At 41.5% G+C, this 18,528-nt stretch overlaps 1 protein-coding gene across 6 annotated transcripts in view; it reads left to right on the top strand.

The window, feature by feature from the left end:
* Window positions 1-18,528, top strand: part of FGF14 (fibroblast growth factor 14) — a 613,169-nt gene that overhangs the window by 418,456 nt on the left and 176,185 nt on the right. The window lies entirely within an intron of this gene.

Here is an 18,528-nt window from a genome sequence, read left to right as displayed (position 1 = left end):
CTCTTTTTGTCTAAATTTTCTCTTTTTGTAAGGACACCAGTCAGAGTGGATTAGGACCTGCCCCAAGGGCTTCATTTTAACGTAGTCCCGTCCGTAGAAGTTTTACCTCCAAACACAGTCGTATTCCGTGGTGCTGGGTGTTAGGGTTTCAACTTTGGAATTTGGGGGGAACACAATTCAGTGCATAACAAAGAGCTGAGCATAATGACCTGTAAACGATGGATTGTTCTCATATACATCCGTCATCTTCACTTGGTTCTGTTGATTCACACAAGGAGATGTGAAGAGAAAACTTTCTACACAATAACAGTGAGTTTCAAACCTCAGATGTCCTTTGGGGCTGAGGAAGGCTTGGAGGCACTGTGACTTATAAGTGCCACCTTTCAAGCCAGGGGAGTTTCTGTGTATTTCAAGTAGTAGAAGACAGTCTTCCTTCTGCTGGGATTCTGGGAACGCCCATCCCCACCCCTTCAGTCTGACCCTTCTGATCTGATTTATTCATATATGCTCACTGATTTTCCTGTTTTGGAAAAGAACATGCATTTGCAAACATCCCATGGAAAGTAAATCAAGGCTTTGTAGCAACTGTTTCAATTACGTGGTTTGGGAGTATTCTCTCATTCATTCAATCATCCATTTATTCTTCCAGCAAATATCAGGAATGTCCCCCCAGAACTAAGTATTGAGGAGACAGTGGTAAACAAACAACGTGACTCACTTGCTCTGGACGATAGGAAATATAAGATAGGAGAAGCACAGGAGGAGAGCAACTAAGCTCCCTGAGGATAGATTTCACCTACTGATTTGGCATCGTGGCCCCCATTCTGTCTTTTGCATCAGACACTAATTAAAAAATTTTATCCCATGATTTCTGCAGATGGCTGACATACCCTTGAAATGCCAACATTTTGCTATCCATGGGGTTCTGCCTCTCATATTAAGAAGGATAAAAACCTATTTAACAATCTGTAATAGCCTATAAGGGAAAAATATAAATATTTATATAACTGATTCACTTATACCTGAAACTAACACAACTTTGTTAAGTCAACTCTATTCCAATAAAGTTTCTTTTTAAAAAAGAAAGGAAAAGAGAAAAGGATGGTACTGGGGACTGGTGTCCCTCACTTGAGTTCTGGAATTTGTGGTGACTGCATTTCTCAGCCCTGTGTCAGCCCTGAACCACAGCCTGGAGTTCCACCGGGGGCAAGTGGCAGGATTGGCACATCCCTCAAAACTCAGCTCTTCCCAGGAAATTGCTGCTAGAAGTGACCTTCTAAATATGTTCTTTTCATCCGTTTACCGCCTATATTCTCCTAGGCTTCCTGGTGTGAGCAACAAGAAGCAGCACTGAGCTAGTCTCAGGGGACTCGATGCCGTCACCCTGCAACGTTCTTGCTTCCCCAACTGGGGAATGGAAGGGTCTCGCCTTCGTAAGGCTGTCTCTAGATCAAGAAAGATAATGTATGTTAAGGGTCTGCCCCTTAGCCTGGCACGCAATAAATGTTAGTTTTCACGGGATGTTTGAGACCACAGAAAGACCTTGACCCTGCCACTACCCAGCCTTCAAAATCTCCCCTTCACTGACCTGCTGCAGAACTACCAGTATCTTATTCTTTTGAGGCTACAGACTATGTTTAAAAATCTCTCATCAGGAATTAAAACATCTTACCTGAGAAGGAAAAGAGAATGCACGTAGTGCTTTTTTTTCAGATTGATTGGTCACAGTAGCTAGATGACAACTTAGAAGCCCTGTGGATAAGAGACAGTATGCTGGACATCTGTATGTCTTTCGGGTTTTGTGTATCTTGGGGCTGGGGACTGCTTGAGCATCCATCAGGCTGCAAAACACTGGGCAGGTCTGTTGGTTAGGTTGCCTGTTAGTGGGCATTCAGCAGTGGGCATCAGGGCGCCGGTGGCCACTAGACTCAGTTCTGAAAGGTTGAAAGGAAGACACTGATCCCGTACTCACCTCATCAGGTCAGTCACGATTTGCCTGAACCTGATTCTGGAAAGTTATGAGCTTCAGCTTTAGTAAGGAACGTTTTATTAAAACGTGTTCTCAGGAGTAAGCGCCTTTCTAGTGGTTGCAGGAGACGTAAGAACCAAAGTTTCCCCAGAACCATCCCCATGAACTTCTCTGATGACGTTGCCTGCGTTAGGCATTGATGATTTTCTTTTTTATAATAATGAAAAAGAACAATGTACGTCTTTTCTGATGGCTCAAAATAAGAACCAGGCAGTCTTCCATTTAAGGACATTTTTTTTTTCTCCCCATAGGCTGATAGAAAAATTGCAGAGCAAGGCCTCAGGTTGACATGAAGGAAATAATATCTTTCCAGAACATCTTTTAAAAAATATACTCTTAATTTTAATGGACTGTTCTGATCATTTACATGATACAATATTTGAAATGGATCTTGAAGACCTTTCAGAGAAGATTCTTATACTCAGGACTCACCCACCCCCAGAGATTCTTTTGAAAAGTTTCTAATGTAATTCCCATGAATAGCAGCTGTGGCACTATATTGGACTAAACTAATAAAGTAATTTGTAATAGGAAATGATGCACAGAAGACTTGGGGTGCAAAGGGAAAGTCCAGGCTGGGTTAAGCTTGTTCTTCAGACCCTTGGCACAGTGAAGGGTCCAGACCCCCTGGACCCTACGTCTCTGCCATGTGCAGGTCTGGTCTGAAGGTGTAACATGGTTATTAGTGCCCTGACCAGCTAACCCAGAAGTAATCCACCTTCTAAAGTTATGCAGCAGCTGGTCACTGAATCCCTTCTGGGGCCAAGCCTGATGCCAGGCTTTGGGAGCACCAGTCATGATCAGTGACCAAAACAGACAAGGCTCCTGTTTTGCAAAGCTTGAAAATCTCTCTCATCTTTCAAGCTCGGTGGAGGAAGAGAGGCGAGCAGCCAGTCCAAAGGTTTTAAGAGAATTAAGATCGTTGCAGCCTTGTTTTGAAGTCTCCGTGTTTAAACGTGTACTTGGAACAATAGCCAAGGACAGTGAGTGTAAACTACTAACTGAATGGCCAGTGAAAGGGCTGGAGATGTAGGTGCTGAGACTTGGGACTGAGACGGCGTGAGGGTGGAGGTAAGGACTTAGGAAGACGAGAAGGCGAGAGTGAAAGTGTTCAGCTGTGTTCTAGAGACAAGCAGACAAAGTCAGCAGACAAACAGAAAAAAACCTCTGGGTTTGTGTGACCTTGGCCACAGCTCTCATGGGGGGAGAGGGTGTCAGTGTCATTTAAAAGGAGGAAAACCAGAGGGACAGAAATAAATAGAGGGTATGTGTGTTATCATAAAATACTTACGGAGGGGCATGTGGAAAAGGGAACCAGACTTTGCTCCTGTGAGCGGTACAGAATCAGGCTTCAGGCTCACCTCTGGCAAGGGCCTTCGAGAACTCCAGCCATCTGGAGAAGGAGGGGGTGACTCTGGAACCAGTGGGTCTCACTCACAGGAGGGCGCACGTGGAAATCAGACATCCTCCCAACAGTGTTGTCAACATAAAACAGGTCCCGACAGCAGTTCCGAGCTGAAGGGTCGATGTGAATTTAACAGACTGGTCTTTGGAACTCTAGGAGAAGAAGGTATGTTTATTTCCTTGACCGGCCCAGAGGGTTTAGCAATATTTATGTGGGGGGTGCGTGCGTGCGTGTGTGCTTGCGTGTGTGTGTGTGTGTGTGTGTGTGTGTGTGTGTGTGTTTTAATCTAGGCTAAATTGGCAAGGACAGTTACAGTAGAAAATAATTTACCCTCTGGGAAGAAGATGAAATTGAACTGCTGATACCAAGTAGCCAGGAAAGTTGATGGGGCAAACGTTGCAAGTAACTGAGACCCTCTAAGGTAAAAAGAAAACGAAAGATCTTATAACCATTCAGAGAGGGCATCGTGAGACCTGGGTATCCCACTGATCGAGATGCATTTCTGTGATTATCCGTACAGTATTGATACCTAGATATGGGGACATAAGTGTGTTATAAATAATACTGGGTCTGTCTATCCAGGAGCCAAGGTAGGGCCATAAAAAGAGCAATACTTTATTGCAGGAAATTAATTTTGTCCTTTATGACACCAGACCTTGTAAACACTCTCAACCTTGAATTATATTACTCATCTCCTAAAAATCTATATTGAAGGTCTTTTTTTTTAATTGCAACTTGATTTATTTCAAGGAAAAAAGATGTTACCGTTTTTGTTCGTTTTTTGTTTGTATTTTTTTCAGAGTGATCTTATTGCAGCAGTAAAATTTGACATCTCTGAAAGCAGAAAGGGGAAAGATTTTGATGTTTAAGAGTTCTAAACACAAGGCTTTTGATACCATATAAATAGACTATGCTTTCACCTTAAAAGGAGTAATAATATTATAGGCAATTTAGAAGAAAGAACAATCTAATCAGCTGATGAAATCCAGAGCTGGATTAATGATACACCCTCAACAGAAAGACAGTCTCCTTTGTATCTAAGTTGTCCTCTTTTTTTTTTTAATTTTTTTTTTTTATTTTCCCACTGTACAGCAAGGGGGTCAGGTTATCCTTACATGTATACATTACAATTACGTTTTTCCCCCACCCTAAGTTGTCCTCTTATGTCTTCTACATCAACATCTCTGTTTTCGAAAAGGCAGCCTTTTATGGTTATAAAGTTAGCACATGCTCTTTGTGAAAAATTGGGGGAAAAGTACAAAAACTAAGACATAGAAGCAGCTATTACCCACCACCCACTAGTAAACACTATCAATGCAGCCCTCGCGTCTACCTTATGTGTGTGGGTATGTGTAATGACATATATCACAGATATACACTGTCTTCTGTACACTTGAACTCCAGGGACCCTGGCTCTCAGGTTAATGGAAAAGTGGGGGCAAAGGGCAGCCTGAGAAGGAAAATAGTCAGAGAAGTAAGTGGGTCACATTGCGAACATCGCTCCGTGAATCATTACATAATATGTCTATGCTCAGCTGGTCCTAAAGCTGGTGCACATCTCCCCCAGATGCCCCCTGACATGGTCACCGACTAAGGTGCTTTGTACCAGTTACCCCAACGCAGGTTGGGCGCTTTGGGTGAATGAAACTCTTTTCACTCAACTTCACATGTTGTGTCTTAACGGGATTTCTCTCGTTTGACATTTTCTCTCTGGAGTCCCCCTCTTGTCTGTGGGGTGGACACCTCCCATCTTTTGAACCTCAGCTTGCTGTGATGCTGTTTCCAGGAGACCCTTCCCGACCCATCCCAGGTAGAACTGGCTCCTGTTTCCCCTCTTCTTGTGCAAGTTGCACACCTCGCGTCTCAAATACTTCGGCCCATGTATGTGTGGAGCCATCTTCCTCTATAGTCTGCTGCTTAAGGGTAGAAATGCTTTTTGTTAATGTCTGAACACTGGGTCAAGCGTAGAGATGAAGCCTTCGTGCTTGAAGGATTTGTTAATTGAGTCAATGAAGGAATGAATGAATGAAGGCCGAGTATGGAAATGAAGATATACGCCTGTATGAAAATCATCTTCTTGTGAATATATCGACCAAGGGGCGCCTGTTTTGCAAATGTCAGATGAACTAATTAGTAGACAACTTAGGTTATTTCAGAATGTGGAGTTCCCGTTGTGTATGGAGGTCCCGTTGTGGCTCAGCAAGTTGCAAACCTGACTAGTATCCATGAGGATGAGAGTTCCATCTCTGGCCTTGTTCAGTGGGTTCAGGAGCCAGCATTGCTGTGAGCTGTGGTGTAGGTCACAGACGCGGCTCAGATCTAGCGTTGCTGTGGCCGTGGTGTAGGCTGGCAGCTACAGCTCCGATTGGACCCCTGGCCTGGGAACCTCCATCCATGTGCTGTGGATGCAGCCCTAAAAAGCAAAAAAAAAAAAAAAAAAAAAAAAAAAAAGAAAGAAAAAAAGAATAGTGCGTGTATCTGCCTAGAAAAACATCATGGGCTTCACTTAAGAAAAGAGAGAGTGGAGTTCCCGTCATGGCACAGTGGAAACAAATCCGATTAGGAACCATGAGGTTGCAGGTTCGATCCCTGTCTCTGCTCAGTGGGTTAAGGATCCAGCATTGCTGTGAGCTGTGGTGTGGATCAAAGACATGGCTCAGATCTGGTGTTGCTGTGGCTGTGGTGTAGGCTGGCAGCTATGACTCCGATTGGACCCCTAGCCTGGGAACCTCCAAATGCCGAGGGTGCGGCCCTAAAAAGAAAAAAAAAAAGAGAGGATAGTTGTGTTCCAGAACCATCTGGGGATGGTACAGGGGACACTTCTCCAGCACAGCCAAGCTTTTCTCAGAAGTAGTGGTCCTTGCAGGCAGGATCAGGAGACTCAGGATCCAGGGGTGTTGCTTGCAGTGAACTTGTTAATGAACTTACTAATTACTTTAAGTAAATTAATTCATCTCCTTGGGATTGAGTGTATTGATCAGTAAAATTGGGGAGTTAGACTAGATTGTCTTAAGGTTACTTCTTGTTCTACCTTTTACAGATAGGGAATAACAATATAATATAACAAAATAAGATTTCAGTTTAAACCCATGTATGTTTGGAATTGAGGAATAAAATATGACTCTGATGCACATATTAGTGATTTCTCTGTTTATTGAGATCAGTTAAAATTGGGGGGATCAGAGGACCTCCACAAACACTCCCCCTTGGACCTCTTTCAGTGCTTCAAGAATAAGAGTAGCTTCTTTCAGAGAAGGTATTGTGGTTTGTTTTTTTCTTTCAGATCCTCTGAAAAGTTACACTCAACCGTAAAAAAAGAATGAAATAATGCCTTTTGCAGTGACATGGATGGACCTAGAAACTATCACACTAGATGCAGTTAGACAGTGAAAGACAAACATCATATGATATCCTCTATATGCGGACTCTAAAAAAAAAAAAAAAAAAAAGGATACAAATGAACTTATTTGCAGAACAGAAACAGACTTTGAAAAACTTATGGTTATCAAAGTGGACAGGTGGGGATGGGGAGGGATGGACTGGGGCTTTGGGATTGGCATATGCACACTGAGGTCTATGGAATGACTGGCCAACAGGGACCTGCTGTATAGCACAGAGAACTCTACGCAATATTCTGTGATCAAATATATGGAAAAGGAATCTGAGAATGGTTATGTGTATATACATGACTGAAATGATCACAGCCTTGTTCATTAACTATAATTCAATAAAACTTTTTTTAAAAAAAGAAAAGTTACAGTGTGACCTGGGAGGAGAGAGGGGGTGGGGGCTGGGGAATGGAACCCAAGGGCAGGTATCTTATACTGTTGGATGGAAAATTAAAGAGACCAGAGGTCCAGAACCCGAGGGTCTTCCTTTCTTATTCTCATCCTTCCACAATCACTGCTTGAGAACCTGGAAAGTGCTGACATGTGCCAGACCCTGGGGGGGCGAGGCCCCTGTGGTCCAGAGCACCACCCTGGGGTCTCGGGGAGAGTTTGGGAGGCAAAGAAGCTTGAGAAGCTGGGAGTTGGTGGGCACAGGTGGGCACAGGTAGTCTGCCCCTTCAGAGAGCATGCAAAGAAGTTCCAGCCAAGGTCTGGGAATGAGGACGCCTGGGTTATCTCTGCCTAAGTGACCTGAAAATTAGAACGCAGCCCTTGAGTATCTGCTTTGACTCTTGTAGCAGGGCACCCACAGCTGAAATCGAACTTTTCTAGTATAAAGATATGTTAAATTGCTGTCTCCTGTTTGTAGTCAAAAATCTCGGATGTAAACTCATCTGGTCCTTGTCCTGCTAGAACTAAATCTCTGGAGAGGATCACTAAGCCTGCTCGATGGGGAGAGGCACACAGGTCGATGAGTATGGCCACAGCTCTCTCCTGGGCACTGGTGACTGCACCAGTTAGGCATCCGGAAGAATAATTCTGCTTGGACCGTTTATCCCTGTTCATTGGGAAGAGATCCATTTACTGGTATGTTCTGGTGTATCAAATTATATATATTTGCCTGCAAAATAGAATAGGTGCTACTCTGGACTCACAGCCAAAGATTTCTTGCAACCATTGGGTACCCTCATGTCTGGAAACCAATTTTAAATCTCTGTAGGGATTCAGAGGAAGACAAAGTGAGTGGCAGCACGAAAAGGGAAAAGGGGTCAGAGGAGTGAGCTTAGACATTTAGAGGCCAGGCAATAGAATTTGTGTCTTTGAAACTCTCCGTGACGTTTTGCCTGAAATTATTCTTTTTTTTTTTCTGAGATACCTCTTCCTCTATCCACATCAAACTCAGTAAAAAATATGTGATTCCTTTAAAAATCTTTGACTTGAACGATACCTTTCATTTGTAGTCAGTGTCAAGTCTACAGCGAAGGCAAATTCTTACCTAAGGGGCTAGTCTGAATTTCTCAAGGAAATTGCAATTATCAATGGCCCCTACAGCTAAATAAAAATGAAAATGGAATGGGGAAAAAAGACTTTCTGAATCTATTTCCTTCATTTGGTGATAGCCTTGGGCTCTAAATCTCATCTTGTAGAGTATCACACGTCTAGCTTTAGTTTTATTCAGCTCGATTCTATGGCCATAAATCTCATGAAAGCCGTGTTGTAAACTCAAGAAATTAAATTCTTCATGGATTTATGTGGGACTCAGAAAATGCATCCCCACAACCCAGAGGGAGAAAATGTCTCTGTTTCCACAGCCTCTGAGAATTGCTGTGCTTTTTTTCCCCCCTGAGAGTTCCAATAATTAAATTCATAAGAAATTCACGTAAGCAGGTGATATCAGAGAGACCCAGCCAATAATAAGCCTAAGCCATCATTCTGAGTAGGGAGTGAAGCAGCAGGGGTGCAGAAGCAGGCAGCTGTCAAATTCAATCAAGTAAACAGCTGGTGTTTTTTTAAAAAAAATTATGTTTGTAGGGAACAGTGGTCTAATTTAAAAACTGGCATTCTGTCCATCGTTGTGGGGTTGGGGGTGGTAGGGTGATTATCAGATGCTAGGCAGAGCTCTCGTTTCTTTTTTCTTTCATTTGGCTTATTTAAGTTTTATTGAAATATAGTTAACCTCCAGTGTTGTGTTAGTTTCAGGTATACAGCAAAGTGAACCAGTTATGCATATACTACATCCATTCTTTTCTCCCATAGAGGTAATTACAGACCATAGCAGGGCTCACTTGACATATGCTGTAGAAGTAGGTTGTTCAAGTCCTGATCTCCAGTCCTGCAACTGTGACTATGTTTACGTGGCAGAAGGGACCTGGAAGACGAGATTAAATTGAAGATCGTGAGCTGGGAAATGATCTGGGTTATCTGGGTGAACCCAGTGTGGTCACTAGGACCCTTAGAAGGGGGCGCAGTAGGGTCAGGTCAGTAGCAGTAGACATGACAACAGAGGCAAGAGGCTAGGATGGTACAAGGGAAGGACCACAAGCCGTGGAGCGAGGTTGGCCTCTAGAAGGGGAAACAAGCCAACAAAACAAGCAGATTCTTTTTCAGTGTTTCCAGAAGGAACCAGCTCTGCAGATATCTTGGCTAAAACCCAGTGAGACTGACCTGGGACTTCTTACCTCCATAACTGTGAGAAAATAAATGTACTGTCTTAAGCAACTAAATTTGTGACACTGTCAGAGAAGCAATAGGAAACATATAGTAGGTTGCTGAGGAGGACTCAGAGGATGGCTTATGTACAAAGTAGGGAATGGTTTCAAGAATAAAGCATCGATTTATACTAATAATATTTATTAAGTGCATTGAACTTTGGAAACTGCTTTTATATGCTCCCCTGACCCCCACTCCCCACACCCATGGCATACAAAAGTTCCTGGGCCAGAGATCAAATCTGAGCTGAAGCTGTGAACTACACCACAGCCGCAGCAATACCGGGTCCTTAACCCACTGCACCACAGCAGAAACTCCTCACATGTGTTTTTCAGAAGTAGATCCTAAAGTTAGAAGGAGGTTGATACCAACTTTTCCAGAACCCTAAGGCTTAATTTATTGATCTAGACTCCCTAAAGCTGAAAACTAAGGCAATGATTGGTCCTAGAAGTTAAAACCTTTAGAGCATGACTTGGAAGGAAGTGATCTCTGAGCTCTAAAAAGACATGTGGAATATAGTGGGTTTTGATGGGCTTCCAGGCCATGTGCTTTAAGTATATGAACTTTCACACACGGGCTTTTTCTTCAGTTGCATCTTCTTAGTCATTAAACTGTGGCAAAAATATGAGAGCAAGTTTTCATGTAAAATGATTTTTTTTTTTTTTTAAACTGGGAGAACTACACCGAAAGTTTTAAGGTCAGGATTACAGGTGATTTTATTTATCATTTATTTTTACATTCAAAAAATTTTCTTTTATTGTCTTTTAGGGCCACACCTGTGGCATACGGAGGTTCCCAGTCTAGGGGTCAAATCAGAGCTGTAGCTGCCGGCCTACGCCACAGCCATAGCAACACGGGATCCGAGCCGTGTCTGTGACCTACACCACAGCTCATGGAAACTCTGGATCCTTAACTTTGAGCAGGGCCAGGGATCAAACTTGAGTCCTCATGCATGCTAGTCGTGTTTGTTAACCACTGAGCCATGACGGGAACTCCCACAACTTTTCTCACTGAGTGTGTATTACATTTTTAGGGAGAAATGTTGTATTGGGTGTTGCATGCTCATTTCGTCTGTGCTTCCCTCTACAGTTGTGACTCTTCCTCTTGGTTTGGACCCAGGTTACTTTGAGAATTGGATGAAAACTGGGAACTCAGTGCCATAGAATTTTTTTTTTCCTTTAGTATGAAATTTTTTTTTTCCTTTAGTTTATATTTTAAGGGAAATCACAAATAATCCTAAATACACCCCTGGAACTGCTGAGAGTCTTTGAATCTCGTTTAAGTGTCCCCATCCTAGACTGGGTGTTATGACAGATAGCTGCATATTTTTTTTTTTTTTTTTTTTTTGGTCTTTTTGCCATTTCTTGGGCCGCTCCCGCGGCATATGGAGGTTCCCAGGCTAGGGGTCTAATCGGAGCTGTAGCTGCCAGCCTATGCCAGAGCCACAGCAACTCAGGATCCGAGCCACGTCTGCAACCTACACCACAGCTCACGGCAACGCCGGATCGTTAACCCACTGAGCAAGGGCAGGGATCGAACCCGCAACCTCATGGTTCCTAGTCGGATTCGTTAACCACTGCGCCACGACGGGAACTCCTGCATTTTAAATAGTGGGGAGGAGATAGGTTGGTAGAAGAAGGATGTGCTTAAGATCTGTTTCCTCCACTTTCTAGCAAGGTGAACATAAGAATCATTTACCATCTCTGGGGCCTAACATTTCTCTTAAATGAGGACCATAGCCCTCACTTCCATACATGAAAAAGTTCTTCACAAACGATTATACCAGTTACTATTTAGTTGTTTTATAAATTGAGAGAAACATAGTCTCCGTTCATGTTGAGAGAATTATGACTAAAATCTATACTCTAATTTATCCCTAATTTGGGTTTAACTGGTATTGAGAAACACTTCAAAAGTGGATTTAGCTAAACAGCCCACACTTTTAGGGTGGTAATGATAATAGTCTTCTAAGATTGTTGAATGGGGTGTTTGCAAGTCCTTTTTCTCTGGAAATCACTAATGCGTCACAATTGTCTTTCCCAGAGTCAGGAATTTTGTTACTTGTTTTGGTACAAGCCCGTGTGTATATGTGTGCATCTGTGTAAAGATGCACATGCTTATATATGTGTTTAGCCTGTATACACTAAATGCAAAGAACATAATTAACCTACAACCTTTAATTGCTGTGAAAGTGACCATTCTAGTCATCATTGAATAGAAATCAGTTATAATGTTACAGATAAGATGATATCATGTGTGCACATAGAATCTTCACATGGAGGATATAGATGAAAGTCTATTTCTCATTTTGGGGGAGAAATTGAATAATGTTTTTTATGTTGAAATGTTCAGTAGTCCTTTTAAAAACCCAGTTCACTGATGTATTGTTAAATTGATGTTATTATCATCTCCCACTAGTCCTGTAGAATGAGGAAAGGTTAGTCAATATTCACAGCTCTGAAATAAATGCTATGCACATTTTGGGTTCATTTTAATATAGAAGGTTGGAAACCACTGAGTATTTTTCCAACATATTAGCCAGATTTAAAAAATACACTAGATTTGTAAAGCTAAGCCATCTGCTCGTATCAATCTGGTATTGCTTCTATAGGGAAGAATGTTCATGAGTTTTTGGTACCAATAGTTTCCACTTTTTCTTTATTGAATCAAAATATTAAGCAACAATAAAATTCCTTCCAGGGTTTTTAATAGATGGAAATCTGTTCCCTACTAGAAATAAATATATCTAGTGTAATTAATCAACGAGCCTGGTATAACACCAATACAGTCAATTACTTCTCGAAAATACAATTTAAAACACTTTTTCATTTAGGTTAGCCTTTGAATCTAAAATAAAGGTCAATAATACTATGACAGAAAAAGTAATATAAAAATTTGAACTTGAACTGTAATGAGTGGATAGGCATTCAATCTTAATTAACGACCTGAAAATTTGTCCCAAGGGCATCTTAACATTACTTTTGGATGTTCTTCCAAATGAGTAAAAAATGAAGAGTCATCAGTATTTCTAAGAATTATCATACATTTTCAAATAGAGTCAATTTAAGCCAAAACAAAGAATAAAAACATAAATGTCAATATATCCTTTTTAACCCTACCCAAACTCACCCCTAATTAATTTATTAGTGACAAAATGTTGAGCCCTCGATTTTAAATATTCAAAAGTGATTGACTCACAAACAGAACCACATGACAAAACAGAGTGAGTCACTTTTTGTGGGGCGATGATCTCATAGCGGGAAATACTTGCGGTATCCTTGTTTCCACCCTATGGAGCCTTCCAATTCAGACCCACTGGAGATAGAGGAATTAAAACAATACCAATAAGAATGAACCTAAAGATGTTTTCAGAACACAGGTTCTCTTAAAAAATCTTTTTAAACCAACAGATGTATGAAGCCTAAGCAAAATACAGAGTATGATAGGGTTAATAAGGGTTCAACTCCCACTGAGAGACCTACATAGTCCCATTATGGCATATTTCATTGGTTCTAATATGCACATAATTTTTTGTATAGATGTCTCTAAAACTGGTATACATCTTGTAATCTATGACATGATGTCATTTAATAAAATGTTTTTTCCCCCCTTGGCACCTAAATGATGCCTCTTAAAGTCACTGGCTTCGTACTGATGAATTTGGTTACATTGATATAATGCCTGTGGCAATGGAATATATGAAGAAAAATAGGCAGATTGTTACTTTCTGAAAATAAGACCGTGTGAGCATTTAATAGAGACATCAGTGTCACGAAACATGTTCTTCAGATTTTTTTTTGTTGATTTGAAGTTAAAATAATGTAATTCTTTTTTAGTAAACCATACAAAAACATATGTATTTGGAATGTAAGCAACCTATTCAACAAAATAACCTAGAATATAACAAAAAACTCAGAAGGCAGAGGGGGGAAAAGGTTCTTTTGATAATAAAATCTGTATCAATAAGGCTATTTCTTATAAATAAGATACATATTAAAATACATTATATGCTCTCCTCCCTCCGATTTCATTTACTTTTAGGTTTGTAGGTGATTCTAACAGATATGTTCCTCTAGCTTTCAATGATTGATTCAATGTAACAGAGTTGAAAGGAAGCATATTGCCAACTGGCAACTGGAAAGCAGGGGGGAAACAGGGTGTGTGTGTGGGTGGGGGGAGGTGTTGTTTGTCACAGGATCAGTAGTCTAGTCCTGTCCAATCCAGGTGGAATCTGTCTCCCCTCCTTTAGTAAGCCCCAAGCATCACTGTTGGCATTCAAAACTCAAACCGCATGCCATGTTAGGTTAAGCTTAACTGATCAAGCAAACTCTAAAGAACTCTCTGTATATCCTATTTATGGGGTTGAGATTGTGTATATTCCAGATAGAATTTTAGATTTCTTGGTGCTTAAAGTGATCAAGCACCATGGAGTAATTTATCCTTGACAGATTGGGCTAAGCAAGATTTTCTATTCTCTTGTTCGGTATTAACTGTTTGGCTGTCTATGTATCCAACTTCTTAAATTCTTTCAATAAACAAGTATTTATTGAGCACCTACTCTGCCTTGCACCATTTTAAGCACTGGATATGTGGCAGTAGATGAATGGGACACAAAATATAGGTTTGTATTTTAAAAGAGCAAGATGGTCCAGATAAATAAATATGTATTAAAATACATATATAAAAATATAGCGAAGCTTTAAAAGTTGTTAAGTGCTGTGTAGAGCCATAAAGCAAGCAAGGAAGAAGGGGTTGGGTGTTTGGAAGTCGCAATTTTAACTAGATGTGTAAGAGAAGATCTCAACTGAGATGACAGTAAGTGAGCAAAGATTTTGAAGGAGGCAAGAGTGGCAGATGGAAAAGCCAGCGTAGCAGTCCTGCCATAATAGCATGCCAGGTGGGTTAAGGAACAGCAATGGTGAATGAAGAGAGAGAAGCTGAGATGATGCCCGATAACAAATGAAGGTAGATGAGGGGGAAAAGCATATGGGGCATTGTAGGCGCCGTGAGGACTTTGAACGTGTAGGATTTATAAACAGATTTCTATGTTTAACACTTTGGTCCCAGCATTGAAGGCATATGGAGGAAGAGCAAGGGTGGATCCCAAGGGACCAGTCAGATCCCTCTTATAATTGTCTAAAAGATGACGGTGGTGGGTAGCAGTGTAGGTAGTGGGAAGTAATCATATTTTGGACCTATTTTGAAGATAGAGTGAATACATTTTGCTGAGGGGTTCCATATGAGAAAGAAATGAGATTGGTACAAGGCCAAAGTTTTGGACCTGACGAAAAAGAAGAATGGAGATGTCATTCCAGAGATGGGGGAGATTGGTTGGAAAACAAGCTTGAGAGGGAAGAATGAGAGTTTAATCTTGGCCATGTTAAGCCTGAGATGCCTATGAGACATCGTCATGGAAATATCAATGTAGGACTTGGTCATGGAAAGAATGAAGATCTGAATGGTGAGGAATTACCCATAGCTGTCATTCATTGAATCTGCACTGTGTAGCAGGCACTGCCGCAGGTGTTTCACATACATGTTCTCATTTAATCCTCATGGTAACCGTATTGCATTATTATGACCCTTTTCTCAGAAGGGGAAATGGAAACTTCACGAGGTTTAGATGACTTGCTCAAGGACAAACAGCCAAGTCTATGGTCGCTTTACGCCGATTGCGATTTTCAGCACTGTTTTATATTACCAAGGGGAGTGTGGGCAAGAGGCAATAAAAATGCTCCAGGCAGAAGGAACGACATATGAAAAGTGAAGAGGCAGAAGGAAGCAAAGGAGCATAGCATCTTCTGGAAATGTGCCCGCACTGGGAAGTGGTTGAATAATCAGCTTCCAGTGAAACAGTGTTTGTGTGGTATTGTACAGTTTTAAAACTGTTCTCTCATAGGCAAACACATTAATTCCTGTGAGGCAGGGAAATGCTTTTATTATTGCTAGTCAGTGAGTGGAGAGAAAGGCTTACTTACAAAGCTAAGTTCACAGATTTATTGAATGGTGAGCCATGGTTTAACCTCAGACTTCTTTTGCCAAAACTTAAACTAATTTTTACATTTCTGATTATTTTAAATCTTTTCGTGTTTAGGAGGTGAGGACATAAACATGCACACACACACATACATGTATACGTATGGAGGTTGAAGAAGAATTTTCAAGAAAGAAATGAGTGATGATCTGGAAGATGATGGTAGTAATAGCTGTCGGTTTTAAGCACTGAGGATGTGCCAGACCCTAGATAAAGATCTTTACATTCATCTTCTAAATTTAATGTCACGAGCATTGAAAGGGAGATTCTGTTATCATCTCCATTTTAGAGGTGAGGAAATCGAGGCTGAGAGACTAAAGCAACTCACTGGGGGTCATTATATAGCCAGAAAGTAGCAGTCAAGAACTGACCAGAGACTGTCAGAAATCAGAGTTCAGTATCTGGTGCACCCGGTCAGTACTTTATCTGTTTTTGTGAAGCCTGAGGTGAAATTAACGACATGAGGAGGAGGTTCTTATCAGTGTGAAATTATTTTCTGAATTACAGCAAGGTATGGATTTGTGTTCACCCACCCTGAACGGGTTTTCACCATGGTTTTGCACATGCTTTTATCACAGCTTAAGACAGCAGATGGCTCTCTTGCGTTTTCTTTCCTTACCTCTGTCTGTAAACAACTAAACAGTGGTTTGGAGAGGTGAAAGGAAAACGCAGGGATAAAGCTAAAAGACCTTGATTATCCCAATGTTGCCCCCACCCCGTGCTCCCTTAAAACAGAAACCCCTGTAAAATAGAAGCGACCTAGGCTTGTGAAATTCACAATCTGAGTAGACACACAACTGAGGCTGGGGAGTCCGCTGTTTCAGGCGCTACGCCAGGAGTTCGAATGCATCAGGAAAGAAAGTGTTTCTTGGTTATCGAAGAGCTGAAAGGCTTTATGCTCCAAGGTGTGTTATTAAAGACAGTGGAAGCTGTGAGGATTAATTTCCTTTCTGCCCGGCGGCAGGATGGGGGTGGAAAGCTGCTTTTAAGGAAGGAGAGTTTCCGAACCTCTCAAGAGCCAGCCCTCCCACACTCTGGGGAACTTGCTTTAGCCCAGAGGCTAAGGCTGGGGCAGAGTCCCTGTCCGCGGTGCTGAAACTCAGTATTGTGTGTAGGTTGCTGAACGTTAAGGAGAGGGGTCTGAAGAAGCCAAAAGGGGGTGGGGGGGAGAAGATTGAATTATAAGAAAATAATAAAGTGTCCTGAAAGGAAATAATGAACACAGCTATAGTAATAAGAAGCTTAGTCTCACTCTGTTCACATTATTATATTAGACACATATATCATGAGGGTAACAACAGCAAACCGTTCAAAGCAAACTAGGTTATGTTGTTTGGAGCAGTTGTACTAGATTTTAAAAGTCACTATACTTAACATTTTGCTTCTTTATAAAACTCATTGCTAGTTTTAGGTAAATATGTTTGCTTCAGTCGTAAAGTCATTCAGAAATTCCAGTCCGTAACATCTGCAATGTTCAAGTAGCCACTCTTCAATAATGGAAGGCAGGAGTAGCTACTCTTTCTGTTCAATATGACTTGAATTAAAACAAATTTTAATTGCCTTTTATTAGATATATCCATCTTTGCAAATGGCCTTTCCTTTAAGCAGGAACATGACAACACAAAATACATACACACTTAGTAAAAATGTAAGAACAAAAACATGTAAATCAGGGGGGGAAAGGGAAGACTTAGAGCAAAAGAGTTAACAAACCTTTTTCCTTCACTTTTTCTATCTCATGCAAATTTCTGGAAAAATTACTCGTGCCTATCCTTTTACTAGTCGTAGTTATTATATATATATATATATATATACACATTTCACATAGTATAATGTGGATATAACATAGTAAAGTGGGGGGAAATAAGTTTACAGAAAGTGTTCTTTAATGTTAAATATTATATACATTATTTATCCTAAGGCCAATGATATCTTCATTGGACCCATATCTCCACACTCCTTTTAGATTAAATTCTCTTCTCCAAAAGAGACTCATTAGTAAATATGGAGTAAATACAATGAAAAACAGCTGAGCAGTAGTTGCTTCCATGGAGAGCTGGTGTATAAGTTCCCTAGAGTGGAAGGTGTCTAGATTCCCTGTAATCAGCCCTTGCCTGAACTTCTCCCACTTTCCTGGTTGCAAGTCTGTGTAGTACTTCCTGCCTGTTCCTGAGACAAAGACAAAGCGTGTGTTGGTTGAGAACTGCTCCCAGGGCTGCTTGCAGAGTGCGCCTCCCCTTTGCAGCTCTAAAGCAGTCGCCAGAGAAGTGACTGTGGCAAGTCTCGGTTGCCTAATGAGTCTTCTTTCCCCCCGTTCTTCACACTGGATTGTGGGGAGTCTAGTTTTTGTATTTCTTTTCTTAACCTTTCTGGAATAATAAGCAACGCTGCTTCAAGGGGAGAGGAAAAAGTGAGAAGCCACAGGAGCAAAAGCTGTATTGGGTTCAGTCACTTGGAGTGTATCCTAGAAACCACGGATCTGTATTCATCCAAGCATACAGTGTTTCTCTCCCAACCTCTTTTCTGGGGGTGCCTTCGACTTGCTCCCCTCCTCTCGGCCCTTCATATTTTCGGTTATCTAAGAGAACGCTGTCGGGACCCAGACAGGAAACAGCTGCTGTATTTGAATTTCAGACAGTTCGGATGCTTAGCTCCCTGGCTGTCTACCCAGGGACACCAAAGACAGCAGTTCAAACTGGAGTGTCCCTCAGTCTGGTTGCTTTTGGTTGTCCCTGGACTGTGACAACCTCCTGCCCTTAATATTCTGCAGTGAGTTCTTCAATATTCCATTCCCTCTGCTGTTTTGTAGCAGCTACAGCCGCTGCCATCTCTTCCCCCCAGTGCTAGAGGGCAGATTTGGGACAGAGGGTCTTCCCACATCCCTCTCCTCCCTCCTTCTTGCTCTGCTCCTTTCAAAAGGACAAGCCTAGCCTTCTTGGTAGCAGAAGGGAGAGTCCAGCAA

The sequence above is a fragment of the Sus scrofa genome, chromosome 11 (assembly GCF_054392235.1).
Source record: "Sus scrofa isolate SSC_HxYL_T2T_F1_AM1 chromosome 11, Sscrofa_HxYL_maternal_Yorkshire_Landrace_v2.0, whole genome shotgun sequence".
NCBI lineage: Eukaryota > Metazoa > Chordata > Mammalia > Artiodactyla > Suidae > Sus > Sus scrofa.
The sequence above is the reverse complement of the archived record's forward strand: the minus strand, read 5'-3'. Positions and strand labels throughout refer to the sequence as shown.